Source organism: Acinonyx jubatus, chromosome B2 (assembly GCF_027475565.1).
Source record: "Acinonyx jubatus isolate Ajub_Pintada_27869175 chromosome B2, VMU_Ajub_asm_v1.0, whole genome shotgun sequence".
Classification (NCBI taxonomy): domain Eukaryota; kingdom Metazoa; phylum Chordata; class Mammalia; order Carnivora; family Felidae; genus Acinonyx; species Acinonyx jubatus.
Genome location: NC_069385.1, coordinates 32,208,174 through 32,225,077, shown reverse-complemented (window position 1 = coordinate 32,225,077; position 16,904 = coordinate 32,208,174).

The window sequence follows — 16,904 nt, the reverse complement described above, 5'->3', positions numbered from 1 at the left end:
GACTTATTCCTTGTTTTCGCCCTTACAGATTTTTGTTGTGCCAGCACACTGATCAAAGCATACCTACTTATTGTATTAAAAAGAATACAGAGGAACAGTTGATTTTTAACTTAAGCAATATTGTCTTCATAAATATTACTAGGAAATATTTGCTTGGCTAGAGTATGAAGAACAAGAGCACAAGCAGTGGGAAGGGTCAGAGAGAGAGAGGCATGGAATCCGAGCTTCAGGCTCTGAGCTGTCAGTGCAGAACACGACGCGGGGCTCAAACCTACGAACTGTGAGATCATGACCTGAGCCAAAGTGAGACAGCTAGCCAACTGAGCCACCCAGGCACCCCTGTGATTGTCAATTTAAATGGAACATGTTTACAATTCATAACTTCCTATAAAACATCTCAAATTCCCCTTTCTTTGAGAGAGTCATATTTTGTTTTACTGAGACCAACTTGCCCCTTCCGAAATGAGTTTAGACTGTTTCCAATTCACTAGAGAGAAGTGTTTCAGAGTATACACAGGGGCAAATGGAAGCATGTGTGTGAACAGGTATGCACAGAGGGAGAGTAGATGAGCACAACTTTCATTTGTCATTCTACCTAAAGCCCTGAGATCAAGCTGTCAAGCTTGTACCTTTTCAAGACTTGGGGGGCGCCTGGGTGGCTCAATCGGTTGAGCGGCCGACTTTGGCTCAGGTCATGATCTCACAGTCCGTGAGTTCGAGCCCCGTGTCGGGCTCTGGGCTGACAGCTCGGAGCCTGGAGCCTGTTTTGGATTCTGTGTCTCCCTCTCTCTGACCCTCCCCCGTTCATGCTCTGTCTCTCTCTGTCTCAAAAATAAATAAACGTTAAAAAAAATAAAAAAAAAAAGACTTGGAACATCTTTCACTTAGTTTGTATAAAACCTAAATGTATGTAATTTTCCTGGAAAAAGTTCCCCTGTGCACCTGTGCTGGATATGACACTGTAGTACATACTCAGTAAATGAAATAAATGAAATGAAATGAAATGAAATATTTCAATAAAATGAAATATAAAATATATAATAAATATATATATATAATATATAAGTAAAGATAGCAAAGTTGTTAAAAGGATAGAGTATTGCAATTGAAGAGGGGAAAGGTTGTAAGACAACACCAGACCACAGGTACAGTGGGATGGCAAATGCTTAACATCAAGATATCATACCTTTTAGGTCTCTGGGCCACTGCTTCCATCAAGCTTAAGCCTGAGAAAAGCTCAAGATGTTTTTGCTTAGGGCATCTTCTGAAATACAAGAGAAAGAAGTTTATTTTCTCACCCATGGAGTAGCAGTCCTTTACTCCGGCTCATATTTGCACCCAGCAAGAGTCAATTACTCCTGGATCTGTCCCCACTTTTAAATTGAAAGTCCTGGAACATGAATGTGTGAGACACATCACTGACCAACTCACTCAGCTGCTCCCTCCAAACCAAAAATGATAAATATGCACCAACTGACTACATATTAGTCACTCAATAAATGTTTTTGGTGGTTGGTTGTTTTTTTTTTTTTTTTTTGAAGATGGAAGTGAAGAATAAAGGGTGAAAAGCATAAATATAAACATGAATCTCAATCTGTAACTGAACAGCTCATTCTGTTTTGAAGTTATAAAGTTCCAAGTTCAGATTGGTAAAACATCTGTATCCATAACGTAATTCTGTTGTGCACAAGATTTAATACCATATTCTGTAATCAGAAAGTCAATAGGTTAACTGAGTAAAAATATTTTTATGTGTTTCTTTTCTTCGTATATCCTGGATATAAATTCACAGCCTTCTTTTTCCCTACTCCTAAATTGTTTCCTAATTATGAACCTATCAACTATTTCACCTTTTGTTGGCCTTTCAAGTCATTTGTAAATGGGGAAATGGTTTGAACTTAAGTATAATGGAAAAGAATTATGATCATTGCCTACTCTAGAAATACGCCTTCATTTAGAGTGTTTATAGTTATTAAACTTTAGGGAAACTATAATCGAAGGGAGGTAATGTGAACACAGAAAAAAATTTACTTGTTTATAAATCACTTTAAGTTCACTAAAAACAACCTACGGTGAATTTTCTTAAATGTAAACAGTGTTGATTTTCAAATGTCAAAAGTTGCTCATTCAATCATGTTCTTTCTTCAAATGGAGCCAAATGGTGTAGTAGTCATCACTGTGCAATATTATTTTAAACAAAATCTGAGGCTACAAACAGAAAATGTATTATTTCTATTCTCTTTAAAGGTTCATCACTAAAAGCTTAGAAAGCAAATTTGATATTTTCTAATATTTTATCCTTTTGCTTTTATTCTAGATATTTGATATCTCTGTTATTTATTCATTTATATGCTTTTTAATATTTGGATAGGTTATTCCTGGACTAGTTCATCGAATTCACTTTTTTCTGTGAAATCCCTTCTTTGTTCTAAAGTATAATATGTATTAATTCTGTGTCAGGCTTATTCCATTCTTCTTCCACAAGCTTGATTCTTTAAACATAGATATACTGAAGGACCATAATACCACACAAATATCCTCAAAACTATAAACCAGTTCAAAAAGTTTTCTGATCTTTCAATGCTAAGATTATAAATGAATCTCTGTAAGCGTGGCCAAATGTATCCACAGTCATGTACCTCTACAGGAGCCAAAAAGCATACCTCAAAGGTATTCAAATGAAGGCGGGCCAACATGACACAAAAGCTATTGCACTGACGTCATCAGGCAGGTCTTTGGATTGAAAGAAGAGTCACTCTGTTCACTGAAGCTTTCCATTGAGCCAATAATCTGTTTAATTCTTGGGAGATCCTCTACTGAAGCTGAGAAGGGAAAGCTGCCCTTTTTTCAGCTGAACTCATTGGGGAAATCCTGTTCCATAGAAGAAAGTCCTGTTTTGAGGTTTTGGAACCAAGTCTTCCATTTAAGTCAAAGTGTTTGATTCTATGTTGGTTTTTTTTTTTTTCAGCTGTCAGTTATTACTGCTATTATTATTATTTGAGAGGTGATGGTTCATGAACCCCATGAAGATTCAAGCACGATCAAGCACCAACAAACAAGAAGGATGTCATAAACACCACACACCCACACTTACCATTCACAAAATGTGTAGCAGGGCGACAGGCCTGGCTGGCTTAGTTGGTAGGTCATGTGACTCTTGATCCTGGGGTCATGAGTTCAAGCCCCGCATTGGGCATAGAGTTTATTTAAAAAAAAAAAAAATGTGCCGTGGGGGAATGCTCAAGACAGAATCCAGGGTGAATCACCTTTGTTCCAAGGGGGAAGAATTCGGAGCTGCGTATCCTTAGTCACTGCGACCACAAAGAACCCCCAGGGATATGTGCAAGGGGGGAAAAATCTCATCATCCAGTCTTATAATCAATTTAAGTGCTTTTCTAAATATATGAATAAATACAGATAAGAGAATCTAGTCTCTAATTCGTCACTTCGTTCTTTGGGTCAGGGCTACCTTTCAGTGAAGTAGACCAAGGTCTATGCTAGGATTGGAATTGGTATGCATTAGAACATGCATGCGAACTAATATGTATTTCCTTGCCCAAATGTATAGTGTTATCTTGGGTTTTTTTTGTGCTTTTATTTTTATTTCTGAAACTGTGGAAGATAAATGTAGAAAAATCAAAATGTAATTTCTCTCTTTAAAAAAATTTTTTTTAATATTTATTTAAAGAGAGAAAGAGACAGAGTGCGAGTGGAGAAGGGGCAGAGAGAGAGAGGGAGACACAGAATCCAAAGCAGGCTCCAGGCTCTGAGCTGTCAGCCCAGAGCCTGACATGGGGCTCGAACTCACCAGCCATGAGATCATGACCTGAGCCTAAGTTGGACGCTTAACTGACTGAGCCACCCAGGTGCCCCATCTCTCTCTCTCTTTTTTTTTTTTTTTAATAGAAAAGATCATTGATGATGGCTTTTTTTTTTAAGGGGACCTTAAAAGTAAGTCCAATTTGGAATTTGTGAAACATCATTGGCATTCTCTTTTAAATAAATGGGTGGATGGGTGATTCAGTAGAGAGTCAGGAAAGGCTTTCTTTTCTGAAGGTTATATGATTCTTCCCAACATTTTTGGTAAATTAAAATTTAAAAAGATGACTTTAACATTAACTTATTTATTTGTCTGTTTGTTTTTGCTTTTCTAGACCTGAAAGGGGCTGGGGAGAAGTGATATAGAACAAGAGTCATATGTCATGAGAGGAATAGGATGTAGACATTGGTGATTTGGGGCAAGGAAAGCATTGGTGAATGCTTCTGTTCCTCTCTAATTCTTTATGCCTCTTCCAGCGGTGGGTAGGCTGAGGATGAGAAGAGTGTTAGGGAGAGAAGGGTGGATGGGGAAGAGTCACTGAACCACAGAGCTGTTGAGCAACAGCAAAAAGCTTCTCAACAAACCCCTCCTCCCTAAAAAAGTCAAGTGGTGATATGAAGCATGCAGAAAAACGGAAGTATAAAAAACGGAAGTCCGAGGGCTCCTAAATGATCACAGGCTTCAGACAGCAAAGCTGAGATGCGGAGCCAGGGAGCCCAGGGCCAGGGAGCAGAGGCAGCCCGAGTGCCAGTAACGCGGGGGTAAGAGACAAGGTGAAGGGACAGCAATCCGAGAAGATGATGGTCTAACCCATGCAGTCCTGTGGAATTTCCTGGGGAGTTTGTTAAAATGCAGATTCCCTGGCCACAAATACAGGGGTTTCAAGCACTGTAGGTTTTGTATAGGCTCAGAAACCTGTATTTTAACAAGTACCAGAGGTTATTCCAATCCAGGATTTATCACCTACACTTCAGGAAACACTAGTGCAACGGATCAGAGGTTCAGTGCCTTTGTCTTTTGGCAACAAGGCATGGACTTGACCTTTTTTCAGAGTTTTCAGAGTGTATGTAAGTTTCTGCCCTCATCCTACTGTGTGGTCAATTTCTGTATTCTTTGAGAAGTATGTGGGTCCATATACTCCAGAAGTTGTGAAGCTGACCGAATGGGCATTGAATGGTGGCTTTAACCATTCTTCACTCTTTGAGTTAAAACCCCCTAACTCAGGACAGTAGGGCAAGGCAGGAGGAATATTGGAGTCAGAGAAAAACCTTTTCAAGGTCTATTCCTTCTTCCAGAACATATGACTACAGGATTTACATTGTTGTAGGCAAAAGAAACATAGTTTTGTATCCTATTTTTTTACTTACATCACATCTTTTACCTCATTTCATGCTTCTGTAAAATCTTTCTGGGGGCACTTGGGTGGCTCAGTCAGTTAAGCATCTGACTTGGCTTCGGCTCAGGTCATGATCTCATGGTTTGTGGGATTGAGTCCCACATTAGGCTCTGCGCTGACAGAATGGAGCCTGCTTGGGTTTCCCTCTCTGCTTTTCTATTTCTCTTTCTCTGAAGATACATAAATAAACTTAAAAAAATCTTTCTGTTCTGCATAACATAAAATATGACGCAGGCTTTCAATAATTTAAGTAACTACTCCACTATGTCAGCATAATATATCACTTCAAAGTTTTCACTGTTACATTAACAATCTTTGGTGATACAGCATCTTCTCTTGTTTCCTCAACTAAATTCTCACAAGTTCCAGAATACAGGTTGGGATCCTGACCAAATGGCACACGCCTTTTTGTTTATTTTGATACATACTGCTAAATGGTGAGAGTTGTTTCAGAAAAAATGCAGCCTGACCCATGTTTTCAAGGAGATGCTTCCATTTGTAGTCCAAAAGAGTTGTCCTAAAAATCCTCTTTGGAAGACATTGGTTCATAAGTCTTGGGATCCAGTTTCAAAGCATCTGTGACATTATAGTAGATTTCTCAAAATATGCAAGTACCTGGGACTCTATGAAGGAAGGCTAATATCATTCCATCTGGACCCACACTTTGATTAATTCACTTCAAGTCAGAAATGTTTCTTATGCCCCATGAAAGAGAGGGGGCAAAAAAACCAAACAAGATTTGTCGGACCAGCTGCTTGTGTCTATCACACTAGATAACTGCAACTTTGCTAACACTTTATGATAAGTGTGTATTTGTGAAAACAAATGCACTGTGACAAAGCACTAAAGCATTCATGTCCAGAGTCTACACTAAGCCAGCTCACAGCACAGACACCATTCATTGTCAACAGCACTGCCAAAGATGTCTAGTACATCAAATATAAAGTCTTCCATTTGGTATTTCTGTGGCTTCTGGGGTTTTCTCATGCTTTGTACAGATACTGATTTCTAGGGTCCTCCAATGAGCTGCCTTTATAGAAATAGAAAGGTTTACAGCCTGGCAAACAAGGAAAAAAGAGATGATAGAGAAGTCCCAGAGCTGAGGAAGTTTAATACAGACATTGATTTGCCTTTAATGCCAAGGTTGAGTCTTAAAGGAAAACTAAGGGACATTCAAGCTCATTCAAGATCATTAAGGCTAGAATGACCATTGAAGAAAAGGGGGATTGGTTTGGAGGGAGATTGTACGAATAAAAAAAAGAAAAGTTTCGCAAGATGAAGATATAGACCACAGGAAAGTCCACAGCTACCAAGCAGGATGCAATTTCAGTGAAACTGATATCTGTGAAAACCAGTAGTAATTACTACGATGGATACTGTTTATGATAATTACGAAGGTATGGAGGCAGAACAGCACCGTGATTGTGAACCCACTGACCAGGTTCAAAACTGATCCATATTTTAAGTTAACTGTGTGACTGTGGATAAGCTAACCTTCTTTGATCTCAGTTTCCTATCTGTAAATAATGATGGTGGTAATAGCTGCTTCTCAGGTCAATGTGAAGATTAAATAAGGTAATGCATAAATAGTTCTTAACACGATGCAGGGCCTCTCAAAGCACAATCTGAATTTAGCCATTAAGGATCCTGTGTATTGTAATGATAATTATTAATAATTGCCCACAAAGAGTGCAGGACCATGAACCAGAACCAACCAAAAGTTAAATGTAAAGCACAACATACACAAGGGTTAATTTCTATACCTTCTCCCAAACCCCAAACCTTCACTAACATTAGATCACACAACAGTATCTAACTAGGGCTTTGGAAAACAAGGAGAAGAGAAAGGCTGGAGCAGTCAGTGGCATTAAATAACAGCCGATACAAATCAATAATCACTTGATTTCAGAACAGGATCCAGAGGTAGCCATCACCCACTATATTAGCATCCTCCTCAGGAATGGCCAAAACAACTGGAGAAAATGCCGGATCCCCAAACTACTTAGGCTGAGTTATTTTATTTGCTTATTGATATAAAAGGTGACCCCAATATCCTGGAAAACTTAGAAAGATTTGAGTTACATACATATAGATGTGAAATATCTATCTACATAAAAAAAATTCTGGAAGGCTATAAATCAAAGTGTTAAACAACGTTTCTTGAGAAGGGAGATAATTGGAAACCTCCAGTTTTCTGTTTTTTAGATTTTCACATTGTTTAAAAATAAGCATGGATTATCTCTATAAACATGACGATCAGTAAAGATATCTTCCTGTCCATTATTGTTCTGTACCTAGAGATAACTTATCTGTTGGTGTGGTTTAGAAGGTATGAGCTTTACATGGCTTGTGAGTTCGAGCCCCGCATCAGGCTCTGCCAGCACAGAGCCTGGAACCTGCTTCAGATTCTGTGTCTCCCTCTCTCTCTGCCTCTCCCCCATTTGTGTTCTGTCTCTGTCTCTGTCTCTCTCTCAAAATTAAATAAACATTAAAAAAAAAAAACAACCTTTAGAAGGTGTGAGCTTTGTTACTCTCACTCCTTCTGCTGGCTAGTCAACGGGAGCACCAAGGCACCCTTCATCCCTGCCACATGTCTCGAAGACTCTTGTGGGCAACAGGACACTAGCATCTCCTCGTTACTCTTTAGAGGCTGTCAACTGCTGAATCAGGACCATTCCGCTGGTCATTTCTTGGTCTGGAAGGAACCAGTGACTCTCAGTGGAGGTGACTCTTCCTGGAGAATTCTTAGTATGAAAGCAATTCAAAATATGTCATCTGACGGTCCTCTAAATCCCACCAACAGTAGTATCTCATGTATGGTTACTTCTAATCTTATATTTGATAGATGAGTAGATAAATAGCTTCAATTTATCAAGTAACAAAATCTCAGTCTTTTTTCTTGTGTCTGTCTGGAATTCTCCAGGAAGGAGAGAGGTGCTGCTTGCAGTTGGAGACAGCTCATTGGTTGCTTTGCACCAACTGATGCTCTGCCTTCAGGAAAGCCAGCTGCACCTGGATCCCCAGCACCTTAAACACATGCCCACAGGCTTGTCAAGAGACTCACGGGGTAAATAATGACTTCAGTGTGATCTGTGGGCATTCACTTTCTCTCCCTACCCCTTACTGCCAGACTTCTTCCTACCTGCCTCTGGGTCCTCGAACTTTCTTTTTCTTTCTCTTCCTTTTTTCCTTCCTTCCTTCCTTCCTTCCTTCCTTCCTTCCTTCCTTCCTTCCTCCCTCCCTCCCTTCCTCTCTCTCTTTCTTTCTGTCTGCCTTTCTCTCTCTCCCCTTCCTCTTCCTTCCTTCCTTCCTTCCTTCCTTCCTTCCTTCCTCCCTCCCTCCCTCCCTCCCTCCCTCCCTCCCTTCCTTCCTTCCTTCCTTCCTTCCTTCCTTCCTTCCTTCCTTCCTTTTTTCTCTTCTCTTCTCTTCTCTTCTCTTCTCTTCTCTTCTCTTCTCTTCTCTTCTCTTCCCTTCCCTTCCCTTCCCTTCCCCACCCTTCCCTTCCCTTCCCTCCCATCCCCTCCCCTCCCCTCTCCTCCCCTCCACTCCCCCCTTTAGTCCCCTCCCCTCTCCTCTCCTCTCCTCTCCTCTCCTCTCCTCTCCTCTCCTTTCCTCTCCTCTCCTCTCCTTCCCTTTGCTTTCCTTTTCTTTTCTTTCTCTGCAGATATAACCTGAGGCCTTCAGACTCTATTTTTGACTTCAAGAAGGGCCAAGGAGATGTTTCCCTGTCTGTGGGGCACTATGACTTTTCTGTCCACCATCTCAGGTACTGCCCAGTGGGAAGAGGGGGCAGCAAAGACCTAACCAAAGTGGACCATCTTCTGTGGCAGGGGCCATCAGGTTCCATACTCAGTAGCAGAAAGAGGCTGGAGTTTTGCCATGATTTTCCTGAACACTGCCTGAGCAAGAAACTCAGATGTGGCATCACCACTAATGAATGATGAGGTTGCAAGAAAGCTTTCTACTCTCTCAGTTTCCATCTATCATGATAGAGGAAAGATTGAATTATATTTTTAGTTTCTAGAGAAAATATTACAAAATTTTTCATATTAAGAGATAATCAAAGTGGGTGCAGCCCAAAAATGTAGGAAAAAATTGCTATAGAGGTGTTGGGCCAGTCATCATCAACATTACTAACATCACTATTTTTTTTTTTAGATTTTGTGATGTTTTCACTATTTTTCAGCTTTGAAAAAATGAAATTTTTTGTGATTTATGTTCTCATTATAAATACTCCCTTTTATAATTAATTTTGTATTCATAATTTTGTGTTTTTTCTTTTTTTTATCAAATATAATTTATTATCAAATTGGTTTCCATACAACACCCAGTGCTCATCCCAACAGGTGCCCTCCTCCATTCCCATCACCCACTTTCCCTTCCCTCCCACCCCCTATCAACCCTCAGTTTGTTCTCAGTATCTAAGAGTCTCTTATGGTTTGCCTCCCTTCCTCTCTGTAACTTTTTTTCCCCCGTCCCTTCCCCCATGGTCTTCTGTTAAGTTTCTCAGGATCCACATATGAGTGAAAATGTATGGTATCTATCTTTCTCTTTTTTGACTTACTTCACTTAGCATAATACCGTCCAGTTCCATCCACGTTGCTGCAAATGGCCAGATTTCATTCTTTCTCATTGCCAAGTAGTATTCCATTATCCATTCATCAGTTGATGGACATTTAGGCTCTTCCCATAATTTGGCTATTGTTGAAAATGCTGATATAAACATCGGGGTGCATGTGCCCCTATGTATCAGTACTCTTTTTTTGTTTTTTTGTTTTTTTCTTAAAGAAGGTCTGTCCAACACTAGCTGTTGTCTGATTCCCATTCAAGCTGTGACTTAGCAAAAACTGATCCTGTAAAGGACAGATGCAGATAACACAAATGTTTTTAATTTTTATGAAGCTCAAATTAATTAAATCAATTTACCACAGTGTAAGGATTTATATCTGGTCTCTCAAGTCTCTTCCATTGATCTGTATACCTATTCTTATACCAATACCACATTGTCTTGATTACTGTGCCTTTACAGTAAGCTTTGAAACCAAGTAGTATATATCTACCAATATTATTTTCCTTTTTCAAAATTGTTTGGCTATTCCACGTGTTTTGTATTTCCACATAAGTTTTAGGACCAGCTAGCCAATTTCTACAAAAACTCCTATTGGGATTTTGATAGAGATTACATTGAATTTATAAATCTATTTAGAGATAATTGCCATCTTGCAAGACTAATATTTCTATCAATAAACACAAAGTACATCTCCTTTTATTAGATAGCTTTATTGTCTCTCAGCAATGTTTTCTAGTTTTCAGTGCGTACGTCTTGTCCTTCTTTGTTAAATTGTTAAACTTACTCCTAAGTATTTGACTATTTTTTTCAAAATGTTTACTTAGTTTTGAGAGAGAGGGAGAGAGCACAGAGCACAAGCAGGGGAGGGACAGAGAGAGAGAGAGAGAGAGGGAGAGAGAATCTGAAGCAGACTCCAGGCTCTGAGCTCCAGGCATCAACGCTCTTTTTGATGCCAATGTAAATAAAATTATTTTCTTAATTTTATTTATAGAATGTCCACTGTTCATATATAGAAACACCATTGATTTTTGTATATTGATCTTACATCCTCCAACTTCGCAAAACTCACTTATTAGTTCTAGGAGCTTTTATGTAGATTCCATCTGACTTTTGACATAAACAGTCATGTCATCTGCAAGTAACGACAATTTTTCTTCTCCATTTCCCATGAAGATGCTTTTTTTCTTTTTTTCCACTATTGTAATGGCTAGAAACACCAGCATAATGTGAAATAGAAGTGGTGAGAATGGGCATCTTTGTCTTATCCTCATTCATAGGCAAAGCATCTAGTCTTTCATTGTTGTGGGTGGTGTTAACGTTGAGTTTTTTAAAGATGCCTTTATCAGGTTGAAGAAGTATTGTCATGAATGGGTGTTGGATGTTTTCAAGTGCATTTTATGAATCTATTAGACTGATCATGGGTTTCTTGCTTTGTTCTATTAATATGGTGTGTTACATCATTTGCCTTGTACCTCAAGGTTACATTTTTAATGTCCATCTCATTAACACCTAGTCTTTCCTCATCTTTGCCTATTCGGATTACTCTTTCTGAGCAAGTATAGAACTAGAACAACTGGGGTTCCTCCAAAGTTGAGACTAAGAAGCTGATGTTATAGCTTGTAGGCATACCTCACGATCCAGAGAGGTAAATATTGTGTTGCTGTAGTGATACATGACAGTCATTCTTCCCACGAAGACTTGAGAATAGCAAATATTTTATAAACAGCTCCTCCGGAGGTATTTATCAAGGATCTTACAGCCCCCCCGCCCCCGAAAATTTAATAGCAACACAGATGAAGTGGGAATGGTCTAGTGAAGCACGGTCTCTTGTAGGCAGGCTCCCTAGTTTCAAATTCTGGCCATAGCACCTATTTGCTGTGTGACTATGGGTAAATTACTCAAAGAAATATTAGATTCCTCATCTCTAAAAGTCTTCATCTGTAAAACAGGGCAGTGATACCACTTACTCCAAAGGGTTGTTGGGAAGATTAACAGTAAGTGTAAGTAAAACATGTAGCCCCATACCTGGCACACAGAAGGCAACAAATGGTAGCAATTATTGACTAAGGTGTTTTATAGTTTTCAGCCTTAGACAGGTTTCTTCTTGACTGTGAGCCTCTGACCTCCCTTTTCATAGAGCATTTTCTTTAGAAAAGTTGTAATTATGGAGCACTGAGTAATGTATGTTGAACCATTATATTGTCCACCTGAAACTAATATAACACTGTATATTAACACTTCAATTAAAAAATGATAAAAAATAAAGTTCATATTTGGAAAGCACAAAATAGGAAGAAGAGAAAGAAAGGAAAAGAAAGAAAGATTAAGAAAGAAAGCTTGCAATTCCAAATTCTTTCTCTGTCCCTTTGAGATGTACATCTTTTACAGCCCAAGAATATCTTTCTCGAGGATCTGTGACTCACCTCTTTGAAATGTAATCATCAAGAAAGTTCTTTCAGTTGATGGAGGATTTAGTCTCTTTCCATAATTTAATCTCTGTGGGAAGAGAGGAGCCTAACTTCAATAAGTACAAGCAGCAAACACAGATGGCCTAACAATAGTGACCAACCTCTCCACTGATGCCCTCCAGTGCTTTTCCACTAGCTCATCTCAGTGTTTAAGAACTCTCCTTCCTTTTGTTTCAGCAGAGTTGAGTTCAATCTGTCTTACCTATTGCAATAGTCTTGAATAAAGTCCTCCTTGCCTGCTTAACCTGGCCAGTGCAATTTTTCTTACCTTATGATGGTTATTATAAGAAAGGAGCATGGGTTCTCCCTCTGATGGCTTCTGCTGTGGCACTGAAGTCAATACCACTGAAGGGAGTCATAGTCACAGGAAACAATGTCTTGACAGGTTAAGAGGAAGCAGTCTAGTGGACAGGTGATAGAACGTTGATAGAACGAAGAAGAATTGTGGCTCCATTATAGTGCTCTCATTCCTTTTGAGATCTTCCAGCTGCATATTGTAATTTAAGTGGAGACAACTTAGCTTTACCCCCTTAAAATATTGCTGTTGAAAGGCTATTTGTCCTCTCCCTGTTAAATGTTTTCCCAACGGCCTTCGATAGATTTAAAGGAATTACAAGGGCAAAGAAGGTGAAAGTCTGAGACAATATAATTGATGACCCCAAATAAAGTACCACATGCTCAACAGTGATTTAAATGCTATTTAACAGATAAAATTGTGCCACTGTAGTATGTTTGCCTGTGTGTGTCTCTCTTTGTGTATTTGTTTCTCTTCAATAATTAGTTAGGTTCTTTTCTTTTCTTTTCTTTTCTTTTCTTTTCTTTTCTTTTCTTTCTCTTTTCCTTTATTATTTTGAGAGAGAGAGAGCAGGGGAGGGGCAGAGAGAGGGAAAGAGAGAGAATCTTAAGCTGGCTCCGCACTCTCAGTGTAGATCCCAACAAGGGGCTGGAACCCACAAACCATGAGATCATGACCCGAGCAGAAATCAAGAATCGAGGCTTAACCAACTGAGCCACTCAGGTGCCCCCAGTTAGGACTATTCCAATAAGAAATAATAGTGTCTTCTAAGTAGTATTGTCATTTTAGAAAAGACAATAACACCATCAAATTGATATAATTTGGAAACAGTCAAGCAGAGAAATAAAAATTAAATAAAAATATTGAAAGAAAAGGTGAGGCAGTAAATATTAGGTAAGTATTGAAAGAGTTCTTATTTCCTTCAGTAAGGGTAATATTTACTTTTTCCTTAAGATCTTGATATGACAAATATTTTCCAGTTAATGATTCGCCCAAAAAAAAAGGAGAGTCAATTTCTCTTTGCCCTGTTCCAGAGCTTGAGGAGGTTCTTAGATAAAAACAAAAACAAAAACAAAAACAAACAAAAAAAACCCAAAACAAAACAAAAAAAAACAAATGTCATATTGGAACCATTAAGTGGGAGCTGTTGGCTTTTTAATTTGCTCTTAATACAATGATTAAGACAAAGGGTTAAACCATCCTACTTTACAAATCATCAGTAGCTTTGGAAATTAGGAAAGAGTAGACCTTTAAGCATCCTTCATTATTCAGTCAAAAATGAATGGCTAGACTTTATAGGTGTCTGAGGCACATTACTACCCAGTCTTAGAAAAGCAAGTCAGAAAACGCCTGACCCATGAATCTCAGTGACCCATATACATGTAACTGTCTCTCCCAATCATGTTTAATACAAGCCAAACATTGTGTGCTACCAAGCTAAGATCTGCTTTGTTTTTCTGAAACCCACGTTACCTTGTCATTATGTAATATATAGTTGGGATTAAATGTTCCTTATTAGAACTATTCATGAAGAAAGTATGTCTGAAGGATCCATATCAAAGAATACCCTTTGCTGTGAATGACCAAATCCCTCTCTGATATAACATTCCTCCCTTCCATCTATATTTTAGAAACGACAGAAAGATTAATAGAGTTGTAATGTAATCAATGCTGAATTATTACCCAACAGGTTAAGGTAAGTGCTTAGGATACGAGCAAAGCAGACAGGTCAGAAATGTGTAAGAAAAGCCTAACTGTGATGAATTTATACAGTCCTTCAAAGTAAGAAAATCTCGGAGAAAATAACTTTAATTTCAGTATTTCTATGAGTTTTATGACCTTATGAAAAAATTAATTTTCTTTCCAATTACCTATGGGGTGGTCGTCACAAATTTTTCAGTGTTTGGACTTCTAAAATTCTCTATCCAGCTCTGGATACAAAAACTCTAAACACAGAGGGTTAAGGCATCAAAGATGAAAGCTAGCACACTTACAACTATTTATATTGCAAAAGCTTTGCCCTTCTTCAAGAACATGCAGTTTCCCAAACACTAACCTCTCTTTACAAGGTTATGCTTATTAGCTGGGATTTGTAGCTCAATGGCAACACTGTTCATCCTTGGTTCAATTCAGATTGTAATTTCTTTTTAAACTACCTGACCCTTATAATCATATGGTGAGTAGGTCTGATCATTCATCTTCCCGAGGCCAAGTTTTTGGTCTGAACACAGAGTCACTTGTGTTTCTGAAGCCTCGCAGCATTATGATGATTGGGGTAAAAACTGTCAATTGAGAAAAGTATGAAAGAAACCTTTCATACAATGTTTTCATTGTCTTGTTCTTTTTCTGGAACTAAAATTCCCGATCAAAAAAACAAAAGTCTTCCTAGATACAAGGATGAAGTTTTAAGAGACGATCTTTGTTTCTAATTAAGTGTGGAAGTTATCAACTATTTCATCATCCCCAGTGTTAGAATGTGCTGAATAAGATTTTGCTTTTTCTCAGGGCCCAGCATTTATTAAGCACTCAGCAAATTGTTAATGAATGAATGTACCAAACGCATGTCTTTATCCTGACATCCCTCATAGTATTAAAGCTGAATCATCCCTCAAAGTATTAAAATATTGCATGAGTGTCTGGCTTCCCATCCAGAGTACCACATTCCTGGTGTTGCTTAAATTGGATTATAGGCTGAAGGAGATTTAGTCCTGAGCTAAGTGCTTAGACTGGGTTTTTGCCCATCCCTGAACCATTCACTGAAAACAAAAGGAATGGAATCAAGCTGACTGATTTATGTGAAGTAGAGCCCACCATCTCCGGAGTCAGGATGGAGTCAATTCCACCCAAAGCACATGGCTGTTACCCAACAGAGGAGGAGAGAATATTCCAGAGTATGGGGTCATTAAGAACTGACAAGGGAAGCATGGATGCTGGAATGGCGACCAAGAAATACTGAACATGTAATTTCTATTTTTAATGTGACTCAATGAAAAACTGATGAGAATAACTTATGTGTTAGAAATAATTGCTTATCTTTCAAGATTTAAAGAAAATCTCCTTTAAATTGGTTTAAAAAATGAAAAGATTTTTAGTTACTCTGCACACCATGCTCTTGTTGTTAGGAAGAGACTGCTTAGATAGGATGCCACCTATTGTGCCGTGGAGTTTGAGTCTGACTAGACATTGATTAGCTGATTGGCTTTGAGTGTTTCTTAAGTAGTTAATAATGCTATTTCCAGAGAGGTTTTAAATTAAAAGTGCTTGACTTTATGTAGATTATGGCTAATACCTTTTGCATATTTTCCAAGAAATATTTCACTAGAGGTCATACAAACATTCTTTTAACATTTTTCCTCTAAATCTTGTATGCATGCTTGAGGAAAGTGTGCATTCTCTAGCTTTGGGGTGCATGATCTTTTATGTATTAATTAAATCAATTTTGTTTAATGTGTTGCTCTAAATATTTACTTTTTTGCTGCTCAAGCTAAAAAATTGAAAGAGGTATGTTAAATACAATAGGTTTCTCTATTTTTTCTCTACAGTTCCATTAATTTTGGATTTTCCTACTTTGTTTAGAACTACCCCATTAATTAAAGCTTTTATTATTTTTAGAGACTTTTTATCCCTATTAGGGCTTTTCACCTTAGTATTTATAAGGGCTGATATTGATACAGCTACTCTAATGTGGTATATTTGCTTGTTATGTAATTTTTCTTAATCCTACTTTTTGTCTTTATCTTGTGTTTTCTGTCTTTTGTAAACTGCATATATTGGGCAATGTAGCCTACTTTTATCTGACGGAGTAGGCCATTAATATTTATTGCGACTATTGAACTACTATGCTTTCCATTTCTTTGCTGTTTTGAATATTTATCCTTTTTTTAAAGTTTATTATTTATTTTGAGAGAGAGAGAAAGAGAGAAGGGGAGGCTCAGAGAGAGGGAGAGAGATAATCCCAAGCAGGGTCTGCACCATCCAAGCAGAGCCTGACACAGGCATCGAACCCACAAACCATGAGATTATGACCTAAGCTGAAATCAAGAGTCAGATGTTTAACGGGCTGAGTCACCCAGGTGCCCTGTATATGTCATCCTATTCTCTCCTGGCCTCAAAAGTTTCTGTGGAGAAATCCACCAACAGTCTTATGGGAGTTCCCTTGTATGTGACTTCTTTCTTTTCTCTTGGTGCCCTTAAAATTATTTTTCTGTCTTTGAACTTTGACAATTTACTTATAAGGTGTGTCAGTGTAGCCGTACTCAGGCTCAAGCTGTTGGGGTTCTTTGGGCCTTATGGATCTAGATGTCCATTACTTTCCATAGGTTTGGGAAGTTTTCAGCCATATTACTTTAAATATG